A 25,096-nucleotide genomic window follows, 5' to 3' on the forward strand; every position below is an offset into this window, starting at 1 on the left:
TAAAATAAGCTAGATTAAAAAAAATTAGATGCCCACAGTAGAGAAAAAAGTAGGAAAGTGTCTTATCCCATTGATGGCATAAGAAAAGTCAGACACAAAGTTTCTGTTTGAAAGTCAAATTTGGCATCCCAGGATAACACAATGAGTTCTTTCAGATATTCAGTTTTTTGGACTTGAGCAGTTTGCAGAGTTGGCTCATTATAGGCAGATGGTTTTATTGTCAGATTGCAATGATTAAGTAATAAGGGAAATCTTATTTTAAAATATCAGTCTTTGTAGACTTAGTCCTTAGAGACTGTAGTTGTCATAAAACATCTGAATGGAAAAGTTCTATCAGAGGAAAACATAAGCAGTTTTCTCATAAAAGTTGACTCCATCCTCTTTCTGCCTCCCTAAATTACTTTGTTACAGAGCAACAGCTCAAAGGACTGTCATTTTTGTTTCTTCACTAGTAGAAGAGAGAAAGTAAAATGCAAAGACAAGCCAATTGCTATGGAAAACCAATAAAGAGTAGCCAAAATTTCAGATAACAATCTTTTTTCTTTTGAAATGCTTTGTAATAATTTGTTTGCTTTATTTCAATGCAAAAGTTTCCTACATTACACATCTAAACCATTTAAAATCTAAATGATTGACTTCAAATGAATGCATAGAGTTTTCCCCCCACATTTTTTACTTTAATGACATAATTAACATACTGCTTATTATCAAAGATGATGCTATTTTGAAGGCCTCAACAATGAATATAGCACAACCAGTAAAGTTTGTATATGATTAATTTATTTTTTATTATTTATTTATTTATTTTTGAGACAGGATCTTGCTCTATTGCCAAGGCTGGAGTACAGTGGCATGGTCTCAGTTCACTGCAACCTCTGTTTCCCAGGCTCAAGGGATCCTCCCACCTCAGCCTCCTGAGTAGCTGGGACTACAGGCAGGTGCCAGCATACCTGGCTAGTTTTTTGTACTTTTTGTAGGGACAGGGTTTTGCCATGCTGCCCAGGCTGACCTTGAACTCCTGGACTCAAGGAATTTACCTGCTTTGGCCACCCAAAATGCTGGGATTACAGGCATATGCCACCATACTTGGCCTCATGTGATGGATTTATATTATTGGCACCACTGAGTTATACTCCTCTCTCACACAGCCGTTTGTTGGAGAGCTTCTCTGTTTAACAGTTTATCTATTTCTCAGCTACAGCTGGCAGGAAATTCTAAGAGAGGGGATAGCTGGATGGGAGGAGGAATTGAGTTTCTCATCCTCAGCAATATGGAGACTATCCCCTTTACTTCTATCTCTGGTAGAATTCTGTATATATATATATTATATATATAAAATATATAATATATATATAATATATAGAATATATAGGCCGGGCACAGTGGCTCACGCTTGTAATCCCAGCACTTTGGGAGGCCGAGGCGGGCGGATCACGAGGTCAGGAGATCGAGACCACGGTGAAACCCCGTCTCTACTAAAAATACAAAAAAATTAGCCGGGCATGGTGGCGGGCGCCTGTAGTCCCAGCTACTCAGAGAGGCTGAGGCAGGAGAATGGCATAAAATTTTATCCTCTGGGTCCTGTTATCCTTCCCCTACTTCTCTAAAAAGGACAACTCTCAGTGAAACCACTAGTTCCTCACAATCAGGCAAACTCTAAATCCCAGTTAGGCCCAGCTGGGGCTCTGAGACATATTGAAAACATCTGTCATAAGGAAATTAACTCATTCTCTAAGATTTATAACAGGCTCCCCCTTGCCTTTAGGAACCTGGGAAAGAGTGAGAGAAAGAGATGAAAAAGTAAAAAAAAAAATGGTTTGTATGTGAGTTGGGGTCAGGGGTAGAGCATGATAGGAAAAGACGATAAGATGGGGAAAGAAGGAGACAAATATTTACTCAAAGTAAAGCTCAACCAAGAACCTTTTAAGGTTCATTCCTGTGTATCACAGTGCTTTTTTGGTACTTTTTGAATTCAGAATGTGTATCCAGGACTGCACAAAGGACAGGGAAGGAGTCAACAGAAAGAGCAAACATATGCTTCTTAAAGGACATGATTTTCTTGAAGACCAGATCTATACAAATGAAACAATTAAAATAACTCAAAACAACATAGGAACAAGTATTGTCATCTGTGGCTTTGAGAACCCCTATACTTTATTGGCTCATTTTTTGCTTTGTTGGGAGGGGTGGTGAGAAAATGACAATATCTAGATCTGCAGGGCAGGCATCATATCAACTCTTCCAGCACTAAGGAGAACAAAAACCCAACCAGTGATTTTAAGTATTAAGTACACAACCATAATTAATCCTACTGAGAAATATTATGTGACAAAAGGCAAATATGTTTTTTCTCATTGTCCTTGAGCTGTAAAATTGAAGGCTACCTTAGCTGCATTATTGGAGAAAGGCTTTCAAGGACTTCTGAAAACATCTGTCCTCCTCTCAGCATTTTTTATTTCTTTAGGCAGAAAAGCATGCTCTCAGTAGAGCTGAAAACTGGCATGAGCTAGAGAGAGATTCAAGCTACTGTAAGGGGCTAAGTAATTGCCCTCATTATTCAAACTCTACTCATCAGTTTTTGCACCTTTGTGCGGACAACAAATTGATGTGAACAGGCTCCAGGTCCCAAGCTGGAAATGTTTCCAGGAGGAATAATTCAATGAACTGAGAAGATACATGTTGCATTTTTCATGAACTGCTTTGGGTTCCTGGAAATGTCAGTTATATAATTATAGTATATTATGTCACTCCTCAGCACCATTACTTGGATAGAACAGAAGTATTTTAGTTCAGCCATGGTACTGTGTAACTATCTGCCTAGAAACACAATTATATCATGAACCTTAATATATTCCAAACTGAGCAACTGTTCTCTCTCTAAAATCTTTCTATATCCAGTTTTGTCCTGGTGAATGACACTTGCTTAAGTCAAAAATATGAATATTATCTCTTATTCCTCATAGTCTGCCAGTTTTACTATGTAGTGTCTCTCAAACCCATCCACTTCTCTCCATCCTCACTGTCACTACCCTAGTTAACCTTAATTGCTACTGGATTAATGCAACAGCCCCAGGCAAATTTCATGTCTCTGGTGTTTGATACATCTGATCCAATCCATTCTTCACACTGAATCATTCTAAAACATATTACCTTGCTTAAAATCCTTTTAATGACACCTTTAAAATATGTCATTAAAATTCACTTTTTACTTGTTGTACAGTTCTGTGAGTTTTAGCAAATCCATAGAGTTTTGTAACTACTACCACCACAATCAGAATATAGAACAGTTAGCTTCACCTTCAAAAAATTCCCTCATGCTGCTGCTTTGTAGTCAGAACCTTTCCCTAACCCTAACCCTAGATAACCACTAATCTGTTCTCCGTCTTTATAGTTTTGCCTTTTCCAGAAGGCCATATAAATGGAATGATATAGTATATAACATTTTGCTCTGGCTTTCACTAATCACAGTGTATGTGAGATTCATTCATATTGCTGAATGTATTGATAGTTCATTCCTTTTTATTACTGAGTAGTATTCCATTGCATGCATGTACCTATGGTTTATACATTCATGTATTGAAGGACATTTGGGTTATTTCCTGGTGGGAGTAGTTATGAGTACTATTATTATAAGTATTTTCATAAGATTTTTTATGTTTAATATAAGCTTTTATTTCTCTAGGATAAATATCTAGGAGTGGGATTATTGGGCCATATGGCAAGTATAGATAAATGCCAAACTCTTCTCCAAGCGGCTGTACCATTTTTGCATTCCACCGTAATGTATAAGAGCTCAAACTGATCCACATCTTAACCAACACTTGATATTGCCAGGTTTTTTGTTTTTGTTTGTTTGTTTGAGATGGACTTTCACTCTTGTTCCCAAGGCTGGGGTGCAATGGTGTGATCTCGGCTCACTGCAACCTCTGCCTCCCGAGTTCAAGTGATTCTCCTGCCTCAGCCTCCTTAGTATCTGGGATTATAATCATGCGTCACTATGCCCAGCTAATTTTGTGTTTTTGTAGAGACAGGTTTCTCCATGTTGGTCAGGCTAGTGTCGAACTCTCAACCTCAGGTGATCCACCGGCCTTGGCCTCCCAAAGTGCTGGGATTATAGGCTTGAGGCTCTGCGCCCAGCCTGACAGGTTTTTTTAAATTGATGGTGTTCACTCTTCATAATCTAGCTTAAATATGGTGATATAAACTCAACTATTATTAATACTTCTTATGTTAGATGATAAGGGAATAAGAGAGGAAGAAAACAATATATTTGCTTCATATATATACAGATACATATATGAATACATATATATATACATATACATACAAACATATAAGAAAATAAGGAAGAAATACTCATAACGATTACAGTCATCATCTCTGTAAGTAGACACATGGTTATAGCTGTCATTTGTAACTATCTTCTGCTAGTATACATGCCATATTTCCTTTGTTCTCAGTAATCACTTCAGCTGGTCATGGTTCTTTGCCTGGTAGGCAAAAAACACAACCAAGTAAAATTCCCATTATTTTTGAAGAGTCTGGGCCATTAGCAGTCCTGCCTGAATTGTGATGTTGTGGTTTTGCATTGGCTTTAATCAAAGAACAGGGTAGTACTAAGAGACACCCTAAAAGATCTCCTATGTTTAAGACATACTCTTCCTTGCCTCCCTTGTGTAGCAGCAGTCCAATTTCCCCTTGGTAACCAGAATTGATTACCCCATCCTACACAGTAGCTCCCTTCCTTGCCTGTTAATTCAGAGGCAGGAGGATCCCAAGGTGACTAGTTAAGATGGTCTTCTTAACTTCTGTTTCAATGAAATTATTGTTGTGTTTCCTAGTAAAAATATTTCTCCCATTGGAGCTAATACATCTATACCAGCAGAACATAAGGTTGCAGGGACAGGAAGCAACCATTGTGCTAGTATATCACCAGGGATAATATGAGTTGTGCCATTTCTACCCATTGATTCTTGGGACCCATGAATCCTGGCCATGGGAGAAACTGTATCATAATATTGGATGCTCATTCAGAGCATAGATAGCCTCTTGGAGGTATTGTCACATAATTGGCACTGAAATTGAGTCTTCAAAAAGTATTCCACTATTTTTTTTTCTTTGAGATGGAATCTTGCTCTGTTGCCCAGGCTGGAGTGCAGTGGTGTGATCTCGGCTCACTGCAAGCTCCGCCTCCTGGGTTCACACAATTCTCCTGCCTCAGCCTCCTGAGTAGCTGGGACTACAGGTGGCTGCCACCACGCCTGGCTAATTTTGTGTGTGTGTGTGTGTTTTTGGTAAAGACGGGGTTTCACCATGTTAGCCAGGATGGTCATGATCTCCTGACCTTGTGATCCACCTGCCTCGGCCTCCCAAAGTTCTGGGATTACAGGTGTGAGCCACCACGTCTGGCCAAGATATTCCACTATTCTATCAGGCTAGCTGCTTCAGGATGGTGGGGAACCTGGTGAAACCAGTGAATCCTATAGGCCTTGGCCCATTGCTGCACTTCATTAGCTGTGAAGTGATTTCCTTGATCAGAAGCAATGCTGTGTGAAATACTATGATGATGGATAAGGTTATGGATGGTAGTTTTGGAAGAAGCAGAGAAGGCAAATCCAACTCCAGATTAAACGTTTATTCCAGTGAGAACAAAACACTGCCCTTTCCATAAAATAAATCCTCCAGTGTAATCCACTTGCCATCAGGAAGCTGGCTGATCAACCTATGGAATGGTACCACATTGAGGAATCAGTGTGGATTTCTGCTGCTGGCAGATTGGGCACTCAACAGTAGAGTAGCCAGATCAGCCGTGGCAAGTGCAAGTAACGGAAACTCGGCTCCAATTGAGCAAGGTAAGGATACTGGGCTACTGTGTGGGTCAGAGGATGGAAATATGACTGTTCCTCAGGAGTCAGAACCTCCGGAATCTCATCCTTACTGATCCCTTTGGATCAGCTTCGTGTGGCCTCTCTTGCTGAGCAGTTCTTTATGATGTTCTTTGCCCACAGTGTAGAACAAAGACACACAACCCTTTCCTAGGTTTATGTTGCTCGGTTTCAGAGAGCACCTAGACTGAGTTGGAATCTTTGACTCTGATCATAAATCTCTGGAGAAAAACTTTGGTCCCACTTTGGCTTGATTCCATCCTCTCTTTCCCTGAACAATCAATTCTGGACAGCAAACTGGGCCATGTTCACCAACATGGATAGAGGGCAGGAAAGGAAGCTTGAAGTGGTGAGGAGGAGAGCATGGGGTGTGGACATAGATCATTTTCAGATAAAGAAGCTGGTGCATGGACAGAAAGGTCAATAGATTTTTCATGACGGAAAAGTCATGTGGTATTTTACTATGGTGAGTACAGGATCCCTTTTTTTACTTTAAAAATTTGATTTAAATGAAAGAGTGTACTTAAAGTGCTTGCACAGTGCCTAACTAAACGTATTATTATTGCTTGATTTGGCTCTGCCATCACAAGAGTACGAACTCACTATGAAACTGGTTAATGCTCACTTCATCTGTTTCAGATGGTGGTTTTGAGTTTTAAACAAAATCACATTTGATGGAAGCTAATTGAAAAATGGTACTAGATTAATCTAAATAAATGAAGCACTAAGCACAGCAGTTCCACCCTAGTGTCTCTTCTGTGCTCCAGCCTTGTACCTCCAAAGACTTCCTGGTTATGTCCACTGGGATACCTCAATGACATCTCAAAAGCAACATGTGCAAAACTCCTCTTACCTCCCTAGTCTTCCCTTCTTAGTAACTGTCAACTTTTCCACACTCACACTGTTGTTCAAATTTAATCCAGACAGTTGTCCTGATATCTCTGTCTTACTCCCTGTATCCACATGATCATGAATTCCTATTGATCCAGCCTCTGATTTATCTCTTGAGTTGGTGTAATTGTAGTCTCTTCATTGGATTATTGAACAGTCTCCTGTGTGGTCTCCTTGTTTCCACCACTTCTTCCTCTCTAACCCATTTTCCATAGAGCAGCCAGGATGATCTCATACATTTATTTATTAGGTAACGAGATTCCTGAAAGGTCTATCTGAAGGCAAATATTTTGCTACTTCATCCAACTAAAGGTCACAATAAGTATGAACTATCCCCAATCCTGAATTTATCTCCCAACAATTAGATTATATTTAAGCCTTTAGGAGAAGATGTGCCAATGGACACCTTTTCAAAATAAACATTTCTTAGAAAATATTAACAAGTCTTGCCTTACATTAAATTAAAATTAGTTGTCAACTAAATTGTTTTGGGTGAATAAGGTCCTAGTTTCAAGAACAATAAGAATGATTATAAAAGTGGCAATGTTTTATGTTTTATCAAACAACTATTAACCTATAACCATGAGACTATTTTTTTGCCCTCAAAATATGTAGAAAAGTCCATGTTTTGGATAGAATATATACACTGTAATTCATCTCATTCAAAATACATGAGTGTTCCAGATACAACTTTTTAGTCTCTTGAAAATTCACGATTATGGATAGCTCATACGATGCTAATAAGGTCAAATAGGGACAAAAACACTTGCTTTATAATACTAGAATTAAAATAATATAAAAAATGACATTATATTTCCCCAAAAGACCCCAATTAATTACAAAGCAAAAATAGTAACTTTTGACTAGAGACACCTCACAGTCATCACCTTAATACATATCAGAGTAAACATCACCATTAATGGGGAAAATTGGCATCAAATGCCTTCTAATATGATGCATGGAGAAAAACATGATATCCTTGAGTCCTGCCCATAGTGCAAAACTGAATCAAACCATGAAGAAATATCAGAGAAGGCCAGATTGTCCACTTGTACTCTTAAAAATGTCAATGTCATAAAACACACAAAAAAAGACCAAGAAACAGTTCCAGGTTAAGACCATATAAGCAAATACAGTAATTGATCTGGGACTTTTTTTTTCCTATAAACGATTTAATTGGGACAATTGGCAAAGTCTGAGTAAAGTTTGTCGTTTAGATAATGGTATTACTTCAATATTAATTTCCTAACTGTGAAAATTATATTGTGGTTATCTAAGAATGCTCACACTTTTAGGAAATGTACTGATATATTTAGGCATGAAGGAATATCATGTTCACGCTTAACCTCAGACTCAGGGGGAAAAGTGCATGTGTGTGTGTGTATATATGTATACACACACACACACACACAGAAGGAGAGAGAGAGAGAGAAAGAGAGAGAAAGTAAAAGCAAATATGGTAAAATGTTAACACTTGGCTAATCCGGGTAAAGGATTTAGGAATTTTTTGTACTATTCCTGCAATTTCACGTTAAATCTGAAGTTATTTCAAAATAAAAAAATTAAAGGAGAAATAGACTCTACATTTGTCCCTATATAAGAATATTTTAGGGACATAGTCTGCTTAAATTAATATTTTCCCACCTGCCAGATGATTATCCTCTTCCTCAGAAAAACATTCTTCTTTCTCCTACCCATCTATGTTCAAATACAATTTTTCTTTAGTTGCTAATGAGGTTGGTCCCTTCTACCCAAGCTTCAAGGGAAGAAAGAGTAGTCTGTTTTGATAGCTTCTATAGAACCAGATTTATATTTATACAGTTTAACATGATGCATACAATAATTTGTCATATAACAATTTTGGTTTTAACTCAGTAGAATTAAATTTACAGAAAACCTGGACTCCATTTGATTTTCACATAGGGACTTGACATTGATTGTTAGTGAAAATTGTGTGTTCCTTGACAATGTTATTATGCCTCCCATATACATGGCATACGGGCCAGACACCGGGGAGGGGAGAGTAACGGTGGAGGTGCCCTCATGTTGTTTGCAGTTGCAGTTAAGAAAAAATGTGACATCTGTGTCAGAAGTTACATACCTATGTATGAATCAGGGTGGTCCCAAGGCAGATAATTAATTTACTGTTGAGTTATAGACAATAAATATGGATTACATTGTTTTGCATCCAATACAAGTTAAGGAGGTATGTCAAGACCCAAATTATTTGCATGGGCAGAGGATGGCGGGAAAGAGTCTGGGCACAGAGGCCAGACTAAGTTGCATTTGAACCTTGACTCCACTCTTTACTGCTCTCATGATTCTAGGAATACTCCTTAGGCTCTTCTAGCTCAGTTTCGTCATTCATAAAAGGGAAAAATAATTTCTACCTTAAAGGGTATTGAAAAGAGACAATGCTGGGAAATCACCTGATGTAAACAAGGCATTTATTCATTTAGTGATATAAGCTGAGTGTTCACAGCCTACAAGATTTCCAGAATCTTGTAGGAATAAATAAGTGTGTTAATAAAAATTATAAAATCCCTTTTGAAATTCAAAATTTGGATTTATTGAGAGTTGTATTTTTTTGGGGGGGATGGGGGGTGGGGACAGAGTCTCACTCTGTCTCCCAGGCTGGAGTGCAGTGGCACCATCTCAGCTCACTGCAAGCTTTGCCTCCCGGGTTCATGCCATTCTCCTGCCTCAGCCACCCAAGTAGCTAGGACCACAGGTGCCCGCCACCACACCCAGCTAATTTTTTGTATTTTTAGTAGAGACGGGGTTTCACCATGTTAGCCAGGATGGTCTCGATCTCCTGAACTCATGATCCGCCCACCTCGGCCTCCCAAAATGCTGGGATTACAGGTGTGAGCCACTGCGCCAGGCCAGAGTTGTATGTTTTAATGTCATTTTGTTTGTTTAATAGAGATGAGGTCTCACTATGTTGAGCAGGCTGGTCTTGAACTCCTGCCCTCAAGCAATCCTCCCACCTTAGCTTCCCAAAGTGTTGGGATTACAGGCATGAGCCATTGTGCCTGGCTAATATCTTTAATGTAATGAAGATTTGAACTCTCAAAGAGAAGCCTGCTTACTGCCTACTAATATTTTAAAACTACCCTACCTGTGGGTATTCAATAAAGTCTAATGGTTATAATTATTTTTAATTTTAAAATGCTCATTGTTTTTCCTAATGTGAGATTCTCCCAACCTGGAATGGATTTTTATTTTCTTCATCTGTAGGACTAAAACAAATAATCATCAGCAAACCATGGACTACATGTATTAAAACACCACAGAGTAAGGGAAAGTTTTTATAGAAACGTCTTCTCATATGTTCCACTGTGTCCTCTCTCCAACTTTGAACATGACCTTCAATTGTCAGGCTTAAATGTAGTAGTTTTATTTGGCTGTTGAACCTAATTATAATGAATGAAAGGCTCTGAGACTTATCACAGATGAGGTGGTGAGCCGTTTTCAGAAACGCCTTCACATAAACTTTTGTAGCTTAATATATTTGTGGCACCTAACAGCTGTGTGCTACTCCTAGAAAATTTAATCCCACACACTGATCATTTGGCACAGAAAATAGGATGTGGAGTGGGAAGGGGAACCTTAGATTTAAATTGTGTATACAAATATTTATGTAAGCATAAAACACTATCAACAAACGCGCAGATGCTGCAGTATTTACACTTTGCACGGTGAGAAATCTAAAGATTAATTCTGACATTATTTTCAAAGGGAAGATTCTTTTCACATGAGTTTAAATAGTTTGGATACACTCTATTAAATTTTTTTTTTTTTTACTTTAGGGGTTAGTTATTCCTCATTTATTAAGCAAACATCGAGCTGCTAAAAAAAGACCAAGAACATCTGAAAAATATGGTCCCATTCTTCAAAGAAAAGCTTATAGTTCTGAAGACATTTTATGTGGAAACCTGAAATAATAATAGATCTTTGGAGGACATATTATTTGTTTTTCCTATGGGTTACACATATGGGATTTCAGGTACAGGAAAGATCTACATAGGAAGGGAGAATCAAAAGGGGTTTCTAGAGGGTAAATGTTGAGATGGAACTTAAAGGAAAGATATGATTTATATAGGCAGTGAGCAGGGTCTGATTAAATATTGCATATTTTGTGTGTATAAACTTTGTGTATATCATGCACTGCAATTCACTGTGATTTTTTAAAATTCATAAACTATGGCTTTTAGAGCACTTTTAAGTTTATGCAAAGTTCATCAGAAAGTATGAAGAGTTTCCAAATACCCCATTTCCACATATGTTCAACCTCTCCCACTATCAACATCCTGCACCATGGTGGTACATTTGTTACGACTGATGACATGTCACCTCTTGCGTGATACAATTCAACCATCCCTGTTGTATATGAGAAAGCAAAGGCTTAAGGAGGTTAAGTAACTTTCCCAAGATCACTTATCTATGAAGTATCTGAGCTAATATCTGAATCCAGGTCTATATCAATTATTTGCATATTTTATCACTGCCTCTCATACATAAATAAATATAATAAATTAATAAAAATCAGAACAAGTAGCATTGATAATTGTTATCAATTCCCATATGCAGATAGTTTTCTAGCAATGACGTCTATTGCTCTTGTACAAAATGCAGATGGTTTTCTAACAATGATGTCTATTGCTCTTGTACAAAATAATTTTACCTTTTCATGTAAAGAATTAGTTTTTTGTAGCATTTCAGTTACATAAGACTGTGTGAACTCATCCTATTTAGCCAAGATGAAGAATATACACTTAAACCTAAACTATTCTAGGGCTCTCAAAAAACATGTAGTGGCTCGAATGGTGCCCCCTTTTCCCCTCCCATTTTTTTCTCCTGGGTGGAAAAAAGTGTGTTCACTCAGAATTTATCAATCTAACTTTACTTAGAAAAACCATATTTGAGGATGTAATTAAGATAAGGATCTTCAAATTAGATCATCCTAGACTAGGGTAGGCCTTATTGAATGTGAAATGCCAAGTGACCAATGAAAAGGGTCTTTAGAAGACACAGACACAGAGAAGAAGGAAAGAAGACACAAAGAGAAGACCATCTGAAGATGGAGGCAGAGACTGGGGTTGTATAGTTATAAGCCAAGCAATACTTGAAACCATCAAAACCTGGAAGAGGCAAGGTAGGAGTCTCCTCTGGAGCCTTCAGAAAGAGAATAGCCCTGCCAACACATTGATTTTAGATTTCTGGCCTCCAAAAACTGAGAGGATATTAATTTCTGCTGTTTTTAAGCCACTAAGTTTGTGATAATTTGCTATAGAAGCTCTAGAAAATTGATGGTCTTGACTTAAAGAATTTCCACCTTCTTTCCTTTCCCTTGACAAGAGTTTGTGTCAGTATTGACAGCCATTTCATTTAACATGGCTGTAGCAGTAGACATGGCTGGCTGTGTGTTCCACCTTCCATGGAATAGACTTGTCTTTTTGAAGTAGTTGTCCAGACAGAGGCTACATTTTCCATCACTTCTTTCATCTTGATCAAGTGTATGTCCAGTTCTGGCCAATGAAATATGAGCAAAATTGACGTATGTTACTTCTGAGGGAAGGCACTTAAGAGTGTGTTTTTGTCCTACTTTCTTGAATCATGTCTATTGGCTGGATCAAAAGACTCCAAGGATCTAGCAGATGGCAACATCACAAGATGGCATTGCCATTGTAGCTTAACGAAGCACATGAGACTATGGAGGGGAGTGGGTTTTTTTAATTAAAATGGGGTTCTGTCAGTCAGGCGAAAGGGAGGTGGGCAACACACAATATCTACTGCAACTACTTTATTATGTTCATATGCTTGTTACGTTGCTTTGATAGAGTTGCTTTGATGGAATTCAGATATTTGAAAAATACCTTTCCAAAGGACACATTCTTAGCTTCTTGGTAATAATGATAGTATTTAACTGTAAATTAATATTGAAATGTTAATGAAACACTTTCACTAAATACTCATTTAATTCTTACAAGACCCTTGTCATGTAGCTAAAACCAGTTGAACTAACTAACATTAGAATTAAGAAATTTTGACTTCAAATCCACACCTCTTTCTCTGCAGTACCTCATTTACAAATGGAAATTCTTATTGCCTGGAAGACCTAAGCTTGTCATCTGTAGTGAACGTGTGCTCTTTTTTGCTACCTAGTATGTATTTTCCTTTCTCTTAGTTAATGCTAATCTGAACTTCTGGGAGAACCACCCTTTCTGCTACTCTCAGCCTAACTAGAGTTGACTCTATCCCTGAATCCAGGGATGAACATGTGATTCAGACTGGCCAATCAGAAATGGCATTCCTCTGGCCTGTGGCCCAATATAGGCCAATGAGAGTCAGGTCCAGAACTTTCATTGTGTAGGGGAAAATGTAAGAAGTGCACCGTGGGCAGACATCTTGCTTACCGTGTAGCAGCTAAGAAGCCAGCAGAGTTGACATATCAGACACAGGGAGCCGGAGACGTCTTTTGAGTCCCTGAACCCTGTCAAGTCAGAAGTCAAATTTATTTGTTTGTGGAGTTTTCAGAAGATTCCCTCTTCTGCTTAAACCAGTTCAACTTAGATTTTATCAACTGTTTATGAAATAGTGACTTTTACCTCATGTGGATAAACAGTCATTTAAAAAGAAAAAGTAAGATATTCCAGAATCCAGTATCCAGTACAGAGCTATTTCATGCTTAATCACTTCTAGTTTCAGAACTTTGAGCCAGGGACACTGAGCTAGTGTAGCCCCAGGTACAAGATTTAAAAGTTTCCTGCTCAGGATTCTGCATCCTTACTCATGAGGTCTGAGTATTAGGAGCCCCAAACAGGGAGAAGCTCAGTAAAAAGAAAATTTCTTGAATGTTGAGTGAATCTGGGGTAGTATGGATTTCCATGAAGTTCCAAGTATGTATTCTTGCTTTACTATTGAAATAAATTGTTCATAATTCTGCAACAGCTTGTGGCTTAATGTTCAGTAGGATAAACTATTTTTTTTTCTGTTGCTTTGTAATTACTTGAAGTACACTTTATGGAGAATAACACCCAAAATTTAATTGTGTGACTGTGTTCTTATACATATGGGAGAAGGTATGGGAGGGAGGGTAAAGAGATTCCTTTGCCAAGGGGTGGAATTTTAAAATGCAGTTCATGTGTTGTATTTGCCTTATTGACATGTATCCTTCAATATAACCTAGAGTCAGGCTATTTAGATGATCACCACATCACAGTCAAGAGCTATGAATGATCTTCATTGATTTTGTTATTTCATTTCTTTAGTACATACCCAGCAATTTGCCCATCCAAAATTACAGTTGTGCTATTTCTGAATCTAAGCTGCTTTAGTGTTTATAGGTATGAAAGGAATTTGGGAAATATAATTTTCTGATTATTTGAGAAAGATGAGATTTTTAAAAATGTAACTGAGTCAGAAAATTATTTTAATAGTTACAAACAATTTTTTAAAGAATCAGTATAAAATAGCAGTTGATTTCTCCATAATTATCAGAATTATTTATACTTGAGGTCTTGACTAAGTGGGGCTGAAATCAACAAAAGGTCTTGGGCTGTTGGCTTGGAAATCATCCCAGGAAGCTTGTCTTACTGATATGTGTCATTCTTAGCTCCTATGAGATGATCTGGTCCTTTTTAAAACAAGTATCTCTTTCTTCATTCTTTGGAGGCTTGAAGTGAATTTGGCAGTATTCATTAAACACCTTCCAGCTCCTTTCATTTACCACTCTTCAACATTCAGCTCTGACTGCACCCATTTCAACTTTTTCTGCTCTTTTCTAAGTTGCTTTAATAATGTTAAATCATCCAAATTTTTATCTTTCTCTTCTTGGAAGTGTTTTACTACTGCTGAGGTCTGGACTATACAATTGTTTTATGGCTCTTTCCCTACTGGCGTGAGCTGCCATCAAAAACTCATGAAATTTTTTATAGGTTTGGCTGGCATCAATTTTTCCCTGCAAAGGAAGCTGTGGGAACCATAGTGTTTAACTCATGTACTATTCAGTCATCAATTTTCCTCATCACCTTGAGTAATAATTCCTGGAACTTAGGAAACTCCTCACAATTCACATCACGACTGAGCACCGCCATTGGATCAGAAAAATGAGATGTTTTAAACCGCTTAGCTTACATTGATTTCCTAGCTGTAGACCTTGGAAAAGTCAGGCCTTCTGATTTCTTCTTCTACATGAGCCACTGGAAAGGATGAAGTGAGGCGTGAGGCTGGGGATAGAATAGTATGTGAAGAGCACTATTTACTATATGCAGAAGAGGAAAATCCTATCATACATGTGCTCCTCAGTTAATAGGTTTTCTATAGAATGTAAACTTCTTGAGGCCAAGAACCTTGACTGTTGGAAGAGCTAATCCATGGTGAACGCTCAATAAATATTTTCTGAAAAACAACTGAAAAGATGGTTGAATAAAGAAGTCTTCAGAAATTAAACAAATAATGCCATAACTTTCATTGTAAAACTCAGGGTCCAATTACGCTTTAGCCTGATTCAATCCTATTAACCATTAGAAACTGAGAGGTGAAGCCGGCTGGGCTTCTGGGTCAGGTGGGAACTTGGAGAACTTTTCTGTCTAGCTAAAGGATTGTAAACGCACCAATCAGCACTCTGTGTCTCGCTAAAGGTTTGTAAACACATCAATCAGGGCTCTGTGTCTAGCTAATGGGGTAGGGGACTTGGAGAACTTCTCTGTCTAGCTAAAGGATTGTAAATGCACCAATCAGCGCTCTATGTCTAGCTAAAGGTTTATAAACGCACCAATCAGCACTCTGTCAAAACAGATCAATCAGCACTCTGTAAGATGGACCAATCAGCACTCTGTAAAATGGACCAGTCAGCTCACTGTAAAGTGGACCAATCAGCAGGATGTGGGTAGGGCCAAATAAGGGAATAAAAGCAGGCCACCCACGCCTCAGCGGCAATTCGCTTGGGTCTCCTTCCACTTTGTGGGAGGTTTGTTCTTTTGCTCTTTGCAATGAATCTTGCTGCTGCTCACTGTTCGGGTCTGCACCCGCCTTTATGAGCTGTAACACTCACCACTAAGGTCTGCAGCTTCACTCCTGAAGCCAACGAGACCCCTAACCCACCGGGAGGAATGAACAACTCTGGACGGGCCGCCTTTATGAACTGTAACACTCACCGCGAAGGTTTGCAGCTTCACTCTTGAAGTCAGCGAGGCCGCGAACCCACCAGAAAGAAGAAACTCTTCACACGTCCGAACATCAGAAGGAACAAACTCTGGACACACTGTCTTTACGAACTGCAACACTCACCGCGAGGGTCCACAGCTTCATTCTTAAAGTCAGTGAGACCAAGAACCCACCAATTCTTGGACACAAAACCAGTAGTTCTTATCAGCACAGGCACAAGCTATTTTATTTATCTTTGTATTAATCATTTATTCAACAAATAATAAATGAGTGCTTATAAAGTATTAGCCTGGAATTGTCAAAAGAGAATGGTAACATCCCCTTTCCCCAGAGGAGTGTTTGAAAATGTATGGCGACGTTTGTCATTGTTGTTGTTAGAATTACTGTCTTTATTGGAATTTAGCGAGTTGGGGGACAAACATACTAAATATTCTATAAACTCTTCCACTATTAGTGGAATTTGAAGTTTGTTTCGAGTCTTTATGAACATTCCATACTTGTCTGCTGGTGAGATTCCTTTCTTAGGGCATATGTACAAGAGTTTCAATGGCTTAAAAACTCTTTTAATCATGGCTAAAAGTAATACATTTTATGTCACAACGCTGAAACACGTGTGTGGATAACAAATAATTCACGAGAATATATCCGTTAGTATATTTTTATGCACACTGATTTATCAAATATAATGCTGCTTGCTACATACTAAATTGATTTTCAAAATCTATTCATTCATCAAAACTCAGTTTAAAAAGCAAAACTACAGGGCATACCTAGTGGTGGAATTATTGGATCAAAGAGTATGCTCATGTTTTTCTCAAAATATCAAACTATTTTTAAAGTTGTTATTTTAACTTACACCTGCTAAGAATGGATGAAGAAATTCTGTTGCTCTAAAACTTTACTTTTGGTCTTTTTAAATTCTACACGCATGTGTGCTGTTGTACTATATAAAATTTTATATCTTTTTAACATTTAACAATATGAACAATTTGTAGTGTCATTAGTTGGTATTAAAATGAGATTTTTTGAATTACAGAATAATATTTTATTGTGAGGATACATTATGTATTTGATTCTTCCTCTATTGTTGAACGTAACTATGCTTCTAAGACTTTGGACAACTCTATAATGAAATCATTAATTGTATATACTATTTCACTAATTGATCTCTGGTTGCATCTTATGACAGATTTCAAGACCCAGGATTACTGGGTCAAAGGGAATGACCATGTTTATAGCTTTTGATACACATTTTCAAATTGCATTCCAGAAAATGTGTACCTGTTCACTTTTTGATAGATCCAGATTTTCCTACTTTTGACTGAGTAAAATCAAGTTTAACTAAATATATAACATTAGACAACACTGTTCTATTTATAAAACATTACCCTTAAATACATTTGGAAATGTGTTTTCCAGTCTCCATATTTAGAATGGTAAATGTAAACAGAAGAAAGGAAAGAATTTCCAGCCTTAACACTGTATTAATTTATTTTGCTTTAATAGCTGTTTGCCTCACTGTGGAATAAAAATAACACTGTACTAGGCACCAGAAGGCCTGGCTTTTAATTTTGCCCCTTACCCGCCACATGAATCTTCCTCCATAGAATGATATTTTGTTCTGCTCTGCCTATCTCACGGAGGATGTGTGAGAGTTAAATGACCTAGAAGAAGCAAAACCATCAGTATTCAAATTGGTCAAGTGAAAAAACTGAAATCATAAGAAGTTCATTTGGAAATATGTTTAATCTAGCCAATTAATTTACCACAAGGGCATAGGTCTTGAGTAAGAATTCAGATTTTCCATGGATTTTACCAAGGAGATAAGACTGGATTCTACACCTAGTAGACAATATTTTTCTTATTTGTGTATTTTTTTAAATAAAGGCAACTTAAAGTAAACTTCCCATAATTAAAAGGTAAACAAAAGCAACAACAATGAAAAAGCCCAATGCCTGGGCTACAGCAGCTTGAGGTCCTGATTTAATAGATCTAGAATGGGGTCTGGGCTTTGACACATTTTAAAACTCTTTAGGTGATTTAATGTGTAGGTGGAAATGTGATCTTCTAGAACTATGCTGTCCAGTATGGTAGCCACTAGTAATATGTGGCTATATACATTTAAATTTAAGCTAATTAAATAGTATTAAGAATTTAGTTCCTCAGTAACGGTAGGTACATTTCCAATGCTCAACTGTCACATATGGCTGGATTGGTAGTTACCAATTTGGACAACACAGAAGAACTTTTGTAACATTACAGAAAATTCTTCTGTTAGATAGCACTGGTCTTAAGGCATATACAATTGATGAAGAAAGAAAAACTTTTGATAAGCAAGTAGTATTTTTTCTTTTCTCATTCATCAAATACTTACTGTGGGCTTGCTGTGTTTCAGCCAGTGTATTAGATAGGTGTTTCCCCCTTATCTGTTAGTCTTTTGTATTTGTCATGTCTGAGTAACACCTGTTTTGATGATTAGTTTCTGTTTTTAAAAATAAGCTTATTTTAAAAGTAAATATTTTACTTTATATGAATTAAGTATCACTAATATTTGCCTTAAATATACAAAAAGTTTTTAAAATATAAGGTGAAGATTTCTAGCAACAAAATCCAATTATGAGGTACCTAAGTTCTAGTACAAAGAATATGCTAGATAAAAGGTAACGGTTGTTAAAGTTTCAACACAGACCTATCTGAACTCAAAATACAGAGAACTCCTTAGATCCCAGTAAAAACAGAGAAACCAAAGGCAGAGTGGTGAGCGGGTGGGAAGTCCTAGAGTTCCACTCAGATGCTCGCCCCAGTTATAGCCATAAAGGTTGGAGATCTAGTAGCCAGATTGGGACATTTGATGTGTGGAGAAGCTGGAACTGACACTTCCACCCCTTACCCCATCTAGCAAACAAAAGAATCACACACAAAATCACACACACACTCCTGAGTGTGCACAATTAACTCAAAGAAATTTTCTGGCAAAATTAAAAAAAAAAGCAAGGATGCATAAAGTCTATGTGGAGGAACAGAAAATTTTGACAAGTAATAAAAAATAAATAACTCTAGGTCTACTATGAGGGCTGTGTCAACTTGATTGGGCCATGGAGTGCCCAGATATTTGGTCAAACATTATTCTGGGTGTGTCTATTAGGATGCTTTTAGCTGAGAATAGCATTTGAATTAGTAGAATGAATGAAGCAATTTGCCCTCCTTAATGTGGGTGGGCTTGATCTAATCAAGTGTAGACCTGAATAGAACAAAAAGGGCTGAGTAAGAGGGAACTCCTGACTGACTGACTGCTTGAGTTGAGAGATCAGTCTTCTTCCCTGGAACTGGAACTTAGACCATTAGCTCTCCTGGTTCCCAGGCCTTCAGACTCAGACAGAACTGTACCACTGACTCTCCTGGATCTCTAGCTTGGGGATTGCCAAGCTTGGGACTTCTCACCTTTCATAACGGCATGAGCCAATTCCTTGTAATAAATCTACACACACACACACACACACACACACACACACACACACACACACACATCTCCTATTGGTTCTATTTCTTTAAAGAACCCTGACTAATACACCCACAAACCACGTTTAAACAGATGAACCTGTTCCCTGTTCCCTAGCAGATAGAAATTGGGATCATGATTTAATGTTCCCACTGAGACTTGGAATTCTTGACTAACCAAGGCAAAGGCCCAAGAGACAGTGATTGCAGCAGAATTGAGAGTCCAGTGGCATATGGCTGAGTGGCCAGCTATAGAGGAACCCAGCAGCCAAGCATCCAGTGTCCAGGAGATGCCAATGCCAGTGCCAATAGTGATGGCATCAGAAAAAAATTCTGGCAGGCTCTTGGCCACAGCTTGTCTCCATTGATTCCAAACTTTCTGGCAATTCTACTTAAATTTTTGTTTTTCTACAGGCTATAATAATTCACTAAGTAACATGAACAGGGAAATGACAAGATTAGTGCCATACGTCTATGTTCATAGAATGTTGGTCATTTCTTTTGGGAACAACTCCTCCTTCAACACTCACAAAATGGGATGCTTTGGAAGAGCTCTAAATTTAGATTACATTTTCCTCTGTGCTATTTTTGATTTGGGCCAGCTTTCTGTTGTGAAGTGTCAGTGCGTCCCAAGTGGCATGACGAAAAGATCCCAGCTCCAAAATGTCCATCTTTCTCCCTGACCACAGACTCTCTTTCTTACCTGGAAATTCCAACTATCAGTAGTTTCCATATGTTATGAACACACCAGGTCCCTTTGACTCTCTCTGCCCTACAGTGGCAATGCATAGTTGCCCTAGGGTCAGATGCAGACCTTCATACTAGCTTTACTGTGAACTATCTGTGTGATGTTGGGCAACTTGATTACACTTGAAGCCACAGTTTTTCTTCCCTGTAAAATGGCACAACAGTTGTATTGCACTCACAGAGGTTTTATGAGGTTTAGGTGAGATGATGCTTACAGAGAACTTCTCACAGTGCCTAGCATATAGCTATTATAAGTACTAGTAGTAGATACGATATTAATATCTTGGAAATCCAAAGGACAGGAGTGTGACAGGCTTCAATTGGTTGGAAGTGGTGCTGCAGAATCAAGTCCAACTTGAACCAGAAGCATTTTAAGAAAGTTATAGGACATAGGAAACTTTTTATTTATATGTTCAATCTCCCATGTTCTACATTAAATATCCTTTTATGCTGTAAAGTATTGAGAAGATTTTTATGACTGTGCTTTTAAAATTAGTATTAATAACTTACTGAACTTAACATTGCTTGTGGTATCTTAGAAATCACTAGGCTTATATTGAAATCCTTTTGAAGTAATAGTCAAATTTATACATTCTTTCCAAGGCAATAACGTTTTTATAAATATTAATGTTTTGGTGAGGCTTCATATAAGCAAAGGAAGTTTTCTCCAATTTTTATTATGAAATTTTTTTGACAAATATACTGATAAAATAGTTCAATTTACATCTTCATGTCCTCCACCTGGATTTACCAGTTGTTTATATTTTGCCATATTTATATTACATTTATCCATACCAACAAATATGAATCTGTTTTTCTTTTTTGGATGAAATATTTGAAAGTTGTCAAGTATCATAATGCATCATCCCTAAATCATCAGTAGGCATCTCCTACATAATCATAGTCCCTTTATTACACTTAAGAAAATTAATGAAAAATTTTAAATATCTCTCATATCCGGTCCATTTTTCGAATGTCTTTTGCAGCTGATTTCTTGAACCAGGATTAATGACATTTTAGGATTGTACTTGGCATGACTCTTTTTATCTTTTAATATAAAACAATTTTTCTCTTCATGACATTGATTTGCTCAATCTTTTAAGATGCTTCCATTCTGCGTTTGTTTATTTCTTCATGGTGATGGCCTCTATCTCCTTTATATATCTTATCAACTGGTAGTTAGGTCTGGATCCTTGACTAAGTTCAGTTTCAACATTTCTGGAATACTACATCACAGTGACGTGAATTTCATATTGTATCACAGTAGACAAGGCTCACTGCAGGTTGTATCACAGACCAATGGCTTGACTACTTGCCAAGCATGGTAACCCCAGCTGTCTCCATTGTAAAGGTACATTTTCTCCTTTTGCAATCATTAAGTAATGGGCAGTGGGGGGTAGCAGGAGTCGGTACTTTGGAAAAAATATGAAAAAATATACTGAAGTTATTCTAATAATCTTTTATCTAATGATTGTAGCATTCATGGGTGATCCTTGCCTGAATTGCTTATTACATTGGGGAATCCAAAAGGGTGATCTTCTGTTATCATTCCCTCTACATTTATTAGTTGGTATTATTTCTCTCTTTTTCTTTTTGCATCTAAAAATAGGTCCGTAAGTTGAACAATATAAAACCACTAAATTTAATAAGTAAAACTGACATAATGTGATAGAATGCTACATTTTATATTTGTACATTTATACATTACGTTAATTTAACAGGTAAAGCCAACACATTTTCTTATGCATATTTAGCTCTTGAAAAATTAATAGCCTCGTGGCACTACAGTGCCTAGTGGATAACATAGCTTTGATTTGAACTATTTCTGAGCACACAGTCAGCATCAAATAGTTCTGATTGTGTTGTTCAGCACTGAGTGAGCATGTCAGCAGGTGAGGAAAAAATGTGTGGTTAAGAAAAACAATCTGCCCAAAATCCAAGGACCCAGAGGTCAGTGTGATAGCACTAGGGGGACAGGGAAGGGGTGTGAGATGGTGTGGGGCACAGGAAGATCACAGACAAATATGTGTCCCAGTGTTATTTCCTGTGACCCACTATGATTTAAATCTAATGGATAAGGATTTTGAATGGTTATTCTGGAAAAAAGGCTGCTAGCATTGCTTTTGGCGATTTACTTCTAAACTTGAAAGATCATTCACTTATTAATTTCTTTACTTATTCCCTTATGAAAATTGACTGCACACCTACTGTGTTCTTGGCCTAGAGAAGACTCTCCTCTGGGAAGGAGAAACACACCTAAGCATTCATAGCATCATCAGCATGCTCCTGTCAATGCTCATGTCCACAGAAACCTACTAATTTGGGGTCATAATTCAACTCAGTCTCTCTCAAGTATGTGTATTTGCTTTCTTATACTAATGCGAATGGTGTTTAGGTTTTCATTTTCTTCCCTGAGTTGTTCTTAACGGCCTCCAGTGATTAAGAAAATTATAAGGGCAAATTTTATAACTACTGTCACATTGAAAAAAATGTTTTTATTCAGAGTGCATGGTCTCTGTTGAAGCAATGACATCATTAAAAGTCTTTTTATTTCTCCCCAATTATTTTTTAGCAGAATTTTTGGACCTATAGTGATTAAGAGCATGATTTAGCCTCAAAACATCCGCATGTGTGGAGCTTGGTCCACATCTCTCTTGATTTGTAGTGTCTTTATGTGTAAAATAGAAATAAAAATATCTATTCCACAGAGCTGCTGAAAAAGCTATATATACAGCATATGCCTCATTGAGCCTAGTGCTAAATAACTGGTAGCTATGATAGCTGTGTTATTCATAACAGTGTTTGACACCTAAAACTGACATCATGTGCATTTATTTTCTATTAGCAAGCTGTTAAAGTAAACCCTGAGTAATTTCCCTTGCTTTGGTTCCTTCTTACTTCACTTTGGCACTGCATATTCATCAAGCTCATTGCTCCCCTTCATCATTTCCCCCTTGAAAATTTTCAGTTGCTTATGGCATAAACAGCACGTTCCCAAGGCCAGTTTTCTCAGACCTCTGGCAATCAAAGTGGATTGTCCACTGTCTTCTCTAAATTCTCCCTGTATAATTCTCTTGCATGCTCATCAGACCATCCCCAGACTCTTGTAGTAGCCTATATGTCCTACGTGTTTCTGGGAGTTCCCCTGAAGATCAGTAGGAACTCACAAAACATCTGGTCTGTCACCATGTAGCTTTGGCAGTGTGTTTCTTTATCAGTCCTACATTGATGAGTACCATGGAGTCCCTCACTGTCATCCTTTGCTCCTTCTAGTTGGTGGGGGAACAAGGCTCTGTGGCTCGTGCCTCCACTACGCTCCTATTGTGGACTTTCCAGCACCATATTTGCCACACCTGAAACATGGTAGGTTATCTCTGCAAAATGGGGATGAATGTCTCTCTCTATTTTCAGTTACTCTTAAGCCTCCAGCACCTATGAGGCTTTTAGCTTTTGTTTCCTTAAAGCTTTCCCATCTTCATCACTGCAGGACTCAGTCCAAAGTTCTTGAAGGCTGGGCCAGAAGATAAATTGTCCTGGCAAACACCATGTTCTACTCCACACCACACCTTCTTCTTACAGCTGCGGTTTTGTTACTGATTAAACCTTTGTGGGCCTGCTACATTTCCTATTAGAATATGTCATTGTCCAACAAGATACTAAGGGCCACTTAAAAAATAAAACCTCTCTGGCCAGATGCAGGGGCTCACGCCTGTGATCCCAGCACTTTGGGAGGCTGAGGCGGGAGGATTGCTTGAGGCCAGGAGTTTGAGATCAGCCTTGGCAATAAAGCGAAATCCCCACCTCTATAAAAAATACAGATTACATTTTTTTAAAAAAAAAAAACCTCTTTATTACACTAGTTTGCCTGACCTTTCCAGACATGCCTTAAAAACAGCTGTAGAGATGATGAAGGCTCCTTCTGAGATCTCTCCTCTTTGTTTAACTCATATGAACCTGACTGCATTATAAGCTTCCTTTGGACAGAGCTCATGTCCACAGTGCCTAGAACATAGTAAGTTCTCAATAAACTTTTATTAAATAGATGAATAAATTAATTAAAATAATAATAGCTAATATTTATTGAGTGCTAGATGCAATTTCTTGTGTTTTATATTCATTAGCTTGTTTAATCATTATTAAAACTCTGTAAAGAGGTATTTTTATTCCAGTATGTGACCCAATACCTTCCTTTTGCTCCTGTAATTCTGATCTCAGCCCTTCTCCTTTCCTCTGTTGCAGGAGGTGGGCCCATGTGAACTACCACAGTGGGGCTTCTTACCCTCTGGTTTGTGTGGGTTTGGCTGTTGAGAGGCCAGGAGATCAGAGGGAGAGAGGAGAGAGGAATGGGGGCTGATCATTTCCTGGCCCCTTCATTGTGATGTTGCCTGGGTCAGGTTGGGACATTCTCTGAAAGTCACAGGTCTTCTCAAGATGGCTTTATTCTCAGGATCTCTCATGCTCCCTCCCTTTTCCCTTTATACTAGGAGCAATAACAGCCTGATACTACCACACTCAGGCTCCTTCACCACATATAGTGCTGTCCTCTACACTTACACCCCACTTTAGTAGATAATCAGTTTGGTAAAGGCTTCTCCAATTATATTAAGAAAGTCATCCTTGTCTCTCTGGGACTCTGTGTGGAAAGCATTTGCTAATGAGGTAACTGAGGCCCACAGTGATTAAGAACATTCCTTAAGATCATTATACTAAAGGTGCCAATATGGGAGTTTGTATCCAAGCCCATGGCTTTAATGACCACATCATGCACACATGAAACTGCATGTGAATGCTGGGCGGCAGTGATGCACAGCGGATAAGCACATTACCATTGCAGTCACAAAGATCTGAGCTTCAAAATGGGCTCCACAACCTAGTTACAGTATAACATTGAACAAATGACTCTA

At 38.0% G+C, this 25,096-nt stretch overlaps 1 pseudogene; it reads right to left on the reverse strand.

The window, feature by feature from the left end:
- Window positions 1–14,397: 14,397 nt before the first annotated feature.
- On the reverse strand, window positions 14,398–14,875 carry LOC100583097 (annotated as a pseudogene).
- Between the last annotated feature and the right edge of the window lie 10,221 nt (window positions 14,876–25,096).

This window comes from Nomascus leucogenys, chromosome 3 (assembly GCF_006542625.1).
Source record: "Nomascus leucogenys isolate Asia chromosome 3, Asia_NLE_v1, whole genome shotgun sequence".
NCBI lineage: Eukaryota > Metazoa > Chordata > Mammalia > Primates > Hylobatidae > Nomascus > Nomascus leucogenys.